A 7,609-nucleotide genomic window follows, 5' to 3' on the forward strand; every position below is an offset into this window, starting at 1 on the left:
CATATAGTTTGTAATGAATAGTTTAATAAATTGGAGAGCCCTGACCTCCCTTTTTTACAGTGCAGACACATAATGTACACTAAGAAGTTGGCCAATCAATAAAAGCCTTACTTTGGAAAATAAGTGTCTACAGTACACCTGGGGTGAAGAAACACTAGCTCAGAAAGTCATAAGAAAATTCTATAGCACCACAGGAAAACAATGCTCCAAGTAGGTATTTGTAGTGGTCAGCTATGCCTGCCTACTTATAATGATAATAATATATTAATTAAATAGTAACTGGTGGGTTTTGGCGTAGACTGGTGGCAGTTGAGGGGGTCTGTTTGTGTTGGGACGTGACGCGATGACGTGAGTGAGCGTAGGCCTGTCATTATTTGAATGAAGTCTGTGGTGGGAGAGTGTGGGCCGATGGCGATGAGTTGCGGCAAGAGAGAAATACTGAGAACGGAAAGGATCGTATGGATTCTATTGGGATACTCTGGTGGATTATTCTATGCCCTGGGAGCACTTTTTTTGACCCCGACATCCGTTTCCGATAATTCTGCAAGACACAGGAGAAGGAGCTTTCTATGACGAACAGCGCTGGATACCGGGTTTGATACAAACTTTTTCTGTTGTGACCGGTTTCCCTAAGCCTGTTTGTAGCCTCCAAAAACCCTTTCACCTGCCCTCAATACCTACCGCTGCCCCAATCCCATTTAAATTCCTCGTTACAACAAACTATAGCCTACTTTTCCGTGGCGGCGCCCACACAACAAAACGTCTCACCCCTTCTTTCACCCCTGACTCCTTCAGTTGATATTTGACCTACTCTAACTTTTGATTTCGTTTCATACATTTTCTTTCTTTCATTTTCTTTCTTTTGATTAGAGATCGTATGCTCTAGGAGCACGATTCACTTTGTGTTGTCGGCCTATGTGACCGACGTTGTCGGAAAACTGGTAGCCTGCATTAATATTCCTGAGTTCAATAGAGGGTTGTTGAAACTGACTACTATTTATATGTATGCTATTGTACGAAAGTGGGTTAACGAACAACTGCGTATTGAACATTTTCAGTTTGGTTTGAATGGAGTTTTTTTTATTATTTGGGGGCGATTCCTTTGTTCATATGCGCCTTGAGGGCGGCTTACCTACAGCTAGGCCTGACGTTGGTAAAACGCCACGGTCTTAAATACTGTTGTGAAATTGAACATTTCAATACACTCATTTTTCATTTAAAAGTTCAGAGTGAAACCGAGTCTCCTTCCCACATACAAAAAATAAGCTGGCGTAACTGAAATGAGTATATGTCCGGGTTTCAGTCACGTTACAGAATGGCGACCACGAAGGGACAGTGAGACTCTGCACTAGGCTATGTAACTCTAACTTTGGAAGACTTTGAGACTTTGAACCTCTACTTTTCACTTCGACTCTAACCTCACTGCATCGGTGAGCTTGAACTCTGAAATCTTCTGATTTTTTACATGACTTTGTGCTTTGCGTTTTTTCTGAATCAAACGAAAAGGAATTCAATTTTTTTCCATTGGACTATGTGGACTTGAACATGGACTAAAAAAAAAGTTACACACCCATACACCCATTGTGAAACAGTGTGCTGAGTTACTGAATTTCTCTGCAATGTTTATTGTTAATCATTAACTAATGAACTGTGTGTTTTGAATGCAATATTGTGGGAATCTCATAAGAGTATAGTTCTTGTACTGCTGCTGTTTTTTCTACCCTCTCCTGCTCTTTTTTCAGCAGATACTCTAATCTGTGGCCTTTACTACTGTGCACTATAGGGTGTTCATTCACTGTAGCATTCCCTTAAGTCATCTCAGTGAGGACCATTATTAATGAATCATGTCTGCCCAAGGTGATCAGCTAGATTCCACTCATTCCAAGTCACTTTTGGATCTTAGTCTTCTTGCTCCACCCAATATAGCCACTCCGCAAAATGCGTATTTTCCAAATCCTCCCCAGCCCACTACTCTACCTAGTCGTCTGACTAGCCCACCAAATTTACCCAAAGTTTCAGGAATGTCTGATTGTCCTGGTTCTATGCCCCTAAGATTGCTTCCAGGCAGTTCTCCACCACCAGGAGATGCTCAAGAACCTGACATGGAGATGGCTACTTCTCCATCCACTTGTTCCTCTGCACCCTCAGCTCAGCGTGACTTGCCTACTACCCTTCCTACGCCTGGAAAAACCCTTTGAAGACTGGCTTTGCAGTCTTTGGGCCATGCAGAGAACTGGTCTTTACTTTTTGAGAAATTATATTACTGCAATAGTCAGGTGTGTGATCTGTCAAAGCAAATGGGACGGAGTCGTTTTCATTTAGAGGCCAAACTGAAGGTTTTTGCTGACAAAACCGAGGAGCAGTTTATTAAACTTGATAAAACTAATGCAGAACATAAAGACCAACTAGATGTTGAATTAGACAAAATGTTAAAGGGAATAAAGCCTATGATTGCTGAGGAGATGAAAAGTCAGGACACCGCACAGCTCAGTGAAGTCCGATTTATGGTGGAACAGCTGCAAAGTGAAGTTCAGCAGACATTCATGGCCATCACCAGAGTTTCTTGCCATAAATATCCTGTCACAAAAAATGGATCATTGTGTTAGCGTGCTTGATCAATTATGTGTTGCCATGAGCAACTTACAGACAGAAAACAGTGAACAAAACAGTAAATTGAAGGCTCTTGAAAAAAAAATTGAAAGCAGTTTTTCTAACACAAATTCCCTCCTTTCCCGTTCAACGCCTCTGCTCAGTTCAATTCACCTGGGCCCAGGACAACCCAGTGTCATCAAAACAGACCATCTAAAACTGTCTTTTCCTACCTATGGCAGATCACATGATGATCCGGATCCTCTTCTGTATTTGTCCAAGTGTCAAGACTTTCTGGCTGTTCATCCTCTGTCTGATGCAGAGATCCTTGCCACCTTTAGGACTGTTCTGCATGGCACCGCTCGCGATTGGTGGGAGATTGCCAGAACTCAGGTTGTGTCTTGGGCTGAGTTTCAGAAGGACTTTCTTTCCGCTTTCTTGTCCGAAGACTATGAAGACGAGTTAGCAGACCGGGTGAGGAAACGGAGGCAAGGAGAACAAGAGTCTATTCGAGACTTTGCATTTTCATATCGAGCTCTTTGTAAGCATTGGAATCCTGACATTGCTGATTTGGAGATAGTGAAAATGATCCTGAAGAATGTTAGGCCGCAGCTTGCAAGTCATCTCCGTGGACGAGTCAATTCCGTGGACGAGCTTGTGAGGCTTGGTCACCAGCTAGAGAAAGACCTAGAACAACAAGCACAGTATGAACAACGCCTAGCAGACACCAGTAGAAACTCACAACAACAGAGAGTGACTATTAATAAACCCACAGAGAAACCTCCAGTAATGTGCTGGCGTTGCAAAGGCCAACACTCACCTGGTTCATGTCCCCAGTACCATTCCCCTGCTGGAGATCATCAGTCATCGGGCCCATCTTCCAAAAACATGCAAAGATCTCCAAAGCCGGAACCGCATGGTGGAAAAATGTCTGTGACTTCTGCCTCCAAAGGTTCTGCAGAAAAACGGCAGGCAGCTAGAGCTGAGACTGAGCAAGGACCTGGTAGTTGTGGCATACCCCAACAGTTGGTGGTCCCTGTTGCCATTGACACATGGAGCGGCAGGGCTATCGTTGACACAGGTGCTAGTTACACTCTGGTTCTTGATAGTGTATGGAGGGCACTTAACAGGCCTAAACATGACTTAAAGCCTTGGACCACTGGTCCACTATTCCTGGCTAATGGGGAAACAGAGACTCCTCTTGGTTGGGCTGAGGTAACCATTGACTTAAGCAATAATGTCTGTACCTTGCCAGTGGCAGTGCTCTCTCCCAAAGCACTGGCCTACCGAGTAGTCCTTGGTCTTGATTACTTATATTACAGTGGATTACAAATCCATGCATCTGACCACCAGTACAGTTTTAAAAACAAACCAGAGATCTACTTCTTTCAACTGAGTGATGAGCAAGCCTCCAACTGCAGTGTTACTCCCAAACTCACTCTCTTGTCCTCTGTTCCTCCTCCTTGCTTGACTCCACTTCCTGTTGCACTAACTTCTCAGGATTACATTGACAGTGCAGTTGCAAATGCTGACTTACATGACTGGGAAAAAACAAGCCTAAGACAACTGTTGGAGTCCCAGCCTGAACTTTGTTCTTTGAAGCCAGGAAGAACCACACTGTTGCAACATCATATATACACCAACACCGAGGTTCCAATCAAGCAGAAGCCATACCGTATGTCTGCAGAAAAACAATTGATTGTAGAACAGCAGCTTCAAGAAATGCTCAACGATGGGATTGTTGAACCATCATATTCTGGCTGGTCTTCTCCTGTTGTACTAGTCCCAAAGAAAGATGGAAGTTAAAGGTTCTGTGTTGACTACCGGAAATTGAATGCAGTGACCGAAACGGACGCTTACCCGTTGCCTAATATCAATGAGCTACTTGAATCACTAGCTGGGTGCTCAGTCTTTTCCACTTTGGACCTCAATAGTGGATACTGGCAGGTCGCCATGAATGACTCCAGCAAATTGAAAACAGCCTTTGTAACCCCCTGCTGGCCTTTTTTTTCAGTTCAGGGTAATGCCTTTTGGACTCAAGAACGCGCCCTCCTCTTTCCAGCGGTTAATGGAACGAGTGCTCGCTGAACTTAGAGGGAAGAATTGCTTAGTTTATTTGGACGATATAGTGATATGTTCCTCTACAGTTGAACAACACTTCCAAGATCTAAACGCTGTACTTCAGAAACTCCGAGCTGCAGGACTTACATTGAATCTAAAAAAATCCAAGTTCTGTCTCCGCAAATCAAATACCTGGGTCATGTCATATCTGCCAAAGGGATAGCCGAGATCCAGTAAAAGTGGAAGCTATCAAATCCTACCCAGCACCTACGAACATAAAGGAAGTCCAGCGCTTCATGGGTTTAGCTGGCTGGTACCATCGCTTTGTGCCAGGGTTCTCTCAAGTGGCTGAACCAATCAATGCCCCAAAAAGAAAAGGACGAGCCTTCAAATGGAGTGATGAGTGTCAGAAGTCATTTGATATACTCAAAAGCCATCTTACCTCTCCTCCCATTCTGGGACATCCTGACCTGGATTTTCCTTTCCTTGTATATACAGACGCCAGTGACGTTGGATTGGGTGCAATCCTGGCCCAAAAGAAGGGAGTCGGTCACGAGGAGGTGATCGCTTATGCAAGCCGTACCCTAAACAAAGCAGAGCGCAATTACTCTGCTACAGAGAGAGAATGTTTGGCAGTTATCTGGGCTCTAGAGAAATGGGAGCATTATTTGGAACCAAAGTTGTTTACTGTGGTGACTGACCATGCCTCCTTACAGTGGGTAATGAACAGCACTAAAACATCTAGTCGTCTTATAAGATGGGCACTTCGACTCCAAAAATTCAATTTTGTAATTGAATACCGGAAAGGCAAACTCAATGTGGCACCGGATGCTCTGTCTAGGATTCCACTCGGCCCTGCCTGTATGATGACTTCCAGTCAGAAGGATACAGAAGACTTTCCCTTTTCCATGACCACACTGTGGGAGGAACAACAGAAAGATCCTGAAATATCCAGCATCATCAAAGCCTTAGCTGAGGGTTGTAAAGTCTCAGAATCCAAATATTCTGTGCTTGAGGATATGGTTTATAGGAAATCTCACCTAGCTGACAATAAATACCATTACCGTCTTTGGGTGCCAAAACCACTCATAACCACCATTCTACAGGCATATCACAATTCTCCGGTGTGTGGCCATCAAGGCATGTTTAAAACATACAAACGTCTCCATGACGTAGTTTTCTGGCCAAAAATGTGGGACGACGTCAAGAACTTCATCCGATCCTGTTTGAAATGTCAGACCTACAAAGGGGAAAATAACAAACCTTGTGGCAAAATACAACAGACTGAAGTAACTTTCCCAAATGAGATGTTGGGAGTGGATATTATGGGGCCTTTTCCCCGTAGCCCAAGCTGCCATGAGTACTTACTAGTATTTGTGGATTACTACACCTGCTGGGTGGAATTATTTCCCATGCGTGCTGCTACTGCACCAGTAATTGCAAAGCTGTTTCAAAAAGAAATTCTCACACGCTGGGGAGTTCCAGACTTTCTTCTATCGGACAGAGGCTCACAATTTGTCTCCAACTTGTTTACAGAACTCTGTGAAACATGGACAGTTACCCATAAACTCACTACCGCATACCATCCACAAACCAACATGACTGAAAGGGTAAACAGGATCAGAAAATGCATGATTTCACAATTTGTCGAGGATAATCATCGGAAATGGGACCAATACCTTCCTGAATTCAGATTTGCACTAAACTCCTCCGTACATGAAACAACAGGCTTGACAGCTGCGGAGCTTCACTTGGGGCGAAAACTCAGAAGTCCTGTGGATAAACTTGTACAGGGACAAGCCCTATCACCTGATTCCTCTGGCTATGAAGTGGTGCAGCACATCAAAAACCTACAAATAAAGGCACACCTCAGCAGCAAAAAGGCAAAAGCTAGACAGCTGAGAAATTATAATAAAAAAAGAAGAGATGTAACTTACCAACCCAGAGATAGAGTGTGGGTTCGTAACCATGCTCAATCCTCAGCAGCAAAGCACTTTACAGCAAAACTAGCGCCCAAATGGAAAGGACCTTACAGAGTCATACAGCAGTTAGGCCCTGTGAATTTCCAAGTTGTCAGAGAAGACACGGGAGAAGACCTGTGTACAATCCATGTAAACAATCTAAAACCTTGTTTTCCCACTGCTGCTGAAAAAGATGCTCAAGAAAAAGCAGAGAGTGCTCAACATTTTCTTGGAAGAGTCTGATGATGACGGCGATTTTCATGGCTTTGGTTGAGTAGATCGTTCTTTTGCCAACCATGGGTTGTTTTTCCATGGGGGGAAGAGTGTAGCGGTCAGCTATGCCTGCCTACTTATAATGTTAATAATATATTAATTAAATAGTAACTGGTGGGTTTTGGCGTAGACTGGTGGCAGTTGAGGGGGTCTGTTTGTGTTGGGACGTGACGCGATGGCGGAGTGAGCGTAGGCCTGTCATTATTTGAATGAAGTCTGTGGCGGGGAGAGTGTGGGCCGATGGCGGATGAGTTGCGGCAAGAGAGAAATACTGAGAACGGAAAGGATCGTATGGATTCTATTGGGATACTCTGGTGGATTATTCTATGCCCTGGGAGCACTTTTTGGACCCCGACATCCGTTTCCGATAATTCTGCAAGACACAGGGAGAAGGAGCTTTCTATGACGAACAGCGCTGGATACCGGGTTTGATACAAACTTTTTCTGTTGTGACCGGTTTCCCTAAGCCTGTTTGTAGCCTCCAAAAACCCTTTCACCTGCCCTCAATACCTACCGCTGCCCCAATCCCATTTAAATTCCTCGTTACAACAAACTATAGCCTACTTTTCCGTGGCGGCGCCCACACAACAAAACGTCTCACCCCTTCTTTCACCCCTGACTCCTTCAGTTGATATTTGACCTACTCTAACTTTTGATTTCGTTTCATACATTTTCTTTCTTTCATTTTCTTTCTTTTGATTAGAGATCGTATGCTCTAGGAGCAC

The 7,609-nt window shown here is 44.0% G+C and overlaps 1 long non-coding RNA gene across 2 annotated transcripts; it reads right to left on the reverse strand.

Annotated features, from left to right (window-relative positions):
* Positions 1-2,786: 2,786 nt before the first annotated feature.
* Positions 2,787-5,728, reverse strand: LOC125308575. Of its 2 annotated transcripts, XR_007195916.1 has the most exons (5): positions 5,691-5,728; positions 5,352-5,567; positions 5,093-5,234; positions 3,410-3,544; positions 2,787-3,276 (listed from the first exon to the last, which is right to left on the reverse strand). It is a non-coding gene; the product is annotated as an uncharacterized LOC125308575 (long non-coding RNA). The 2 variants fall into 2 exon arrangements; XR_007195915.1 differs by lacking the exon at positions 5,691-5,728 and having other exon boundaries at positions 5,352-5,646.
* Positions 5,729-7,609: the final 1,881 nt, after the last annotated feature.

This window comes from Alosa alosa, chromosome 15 (genome assembly GCF_017589495.1).
Source record: "Alosa alosa isolate M-15738 ecotype Scorff River chromosome 15, AALO_Geno_1.1, whole genome shotgun sequence".
Taxonomy (NCBI): domain Eukaryota; kingdom Metazoa; phylum Chordata; class Actinopteri; order Clupeiformes; family Clupeidae; genus Alosa; species Alosa alosa.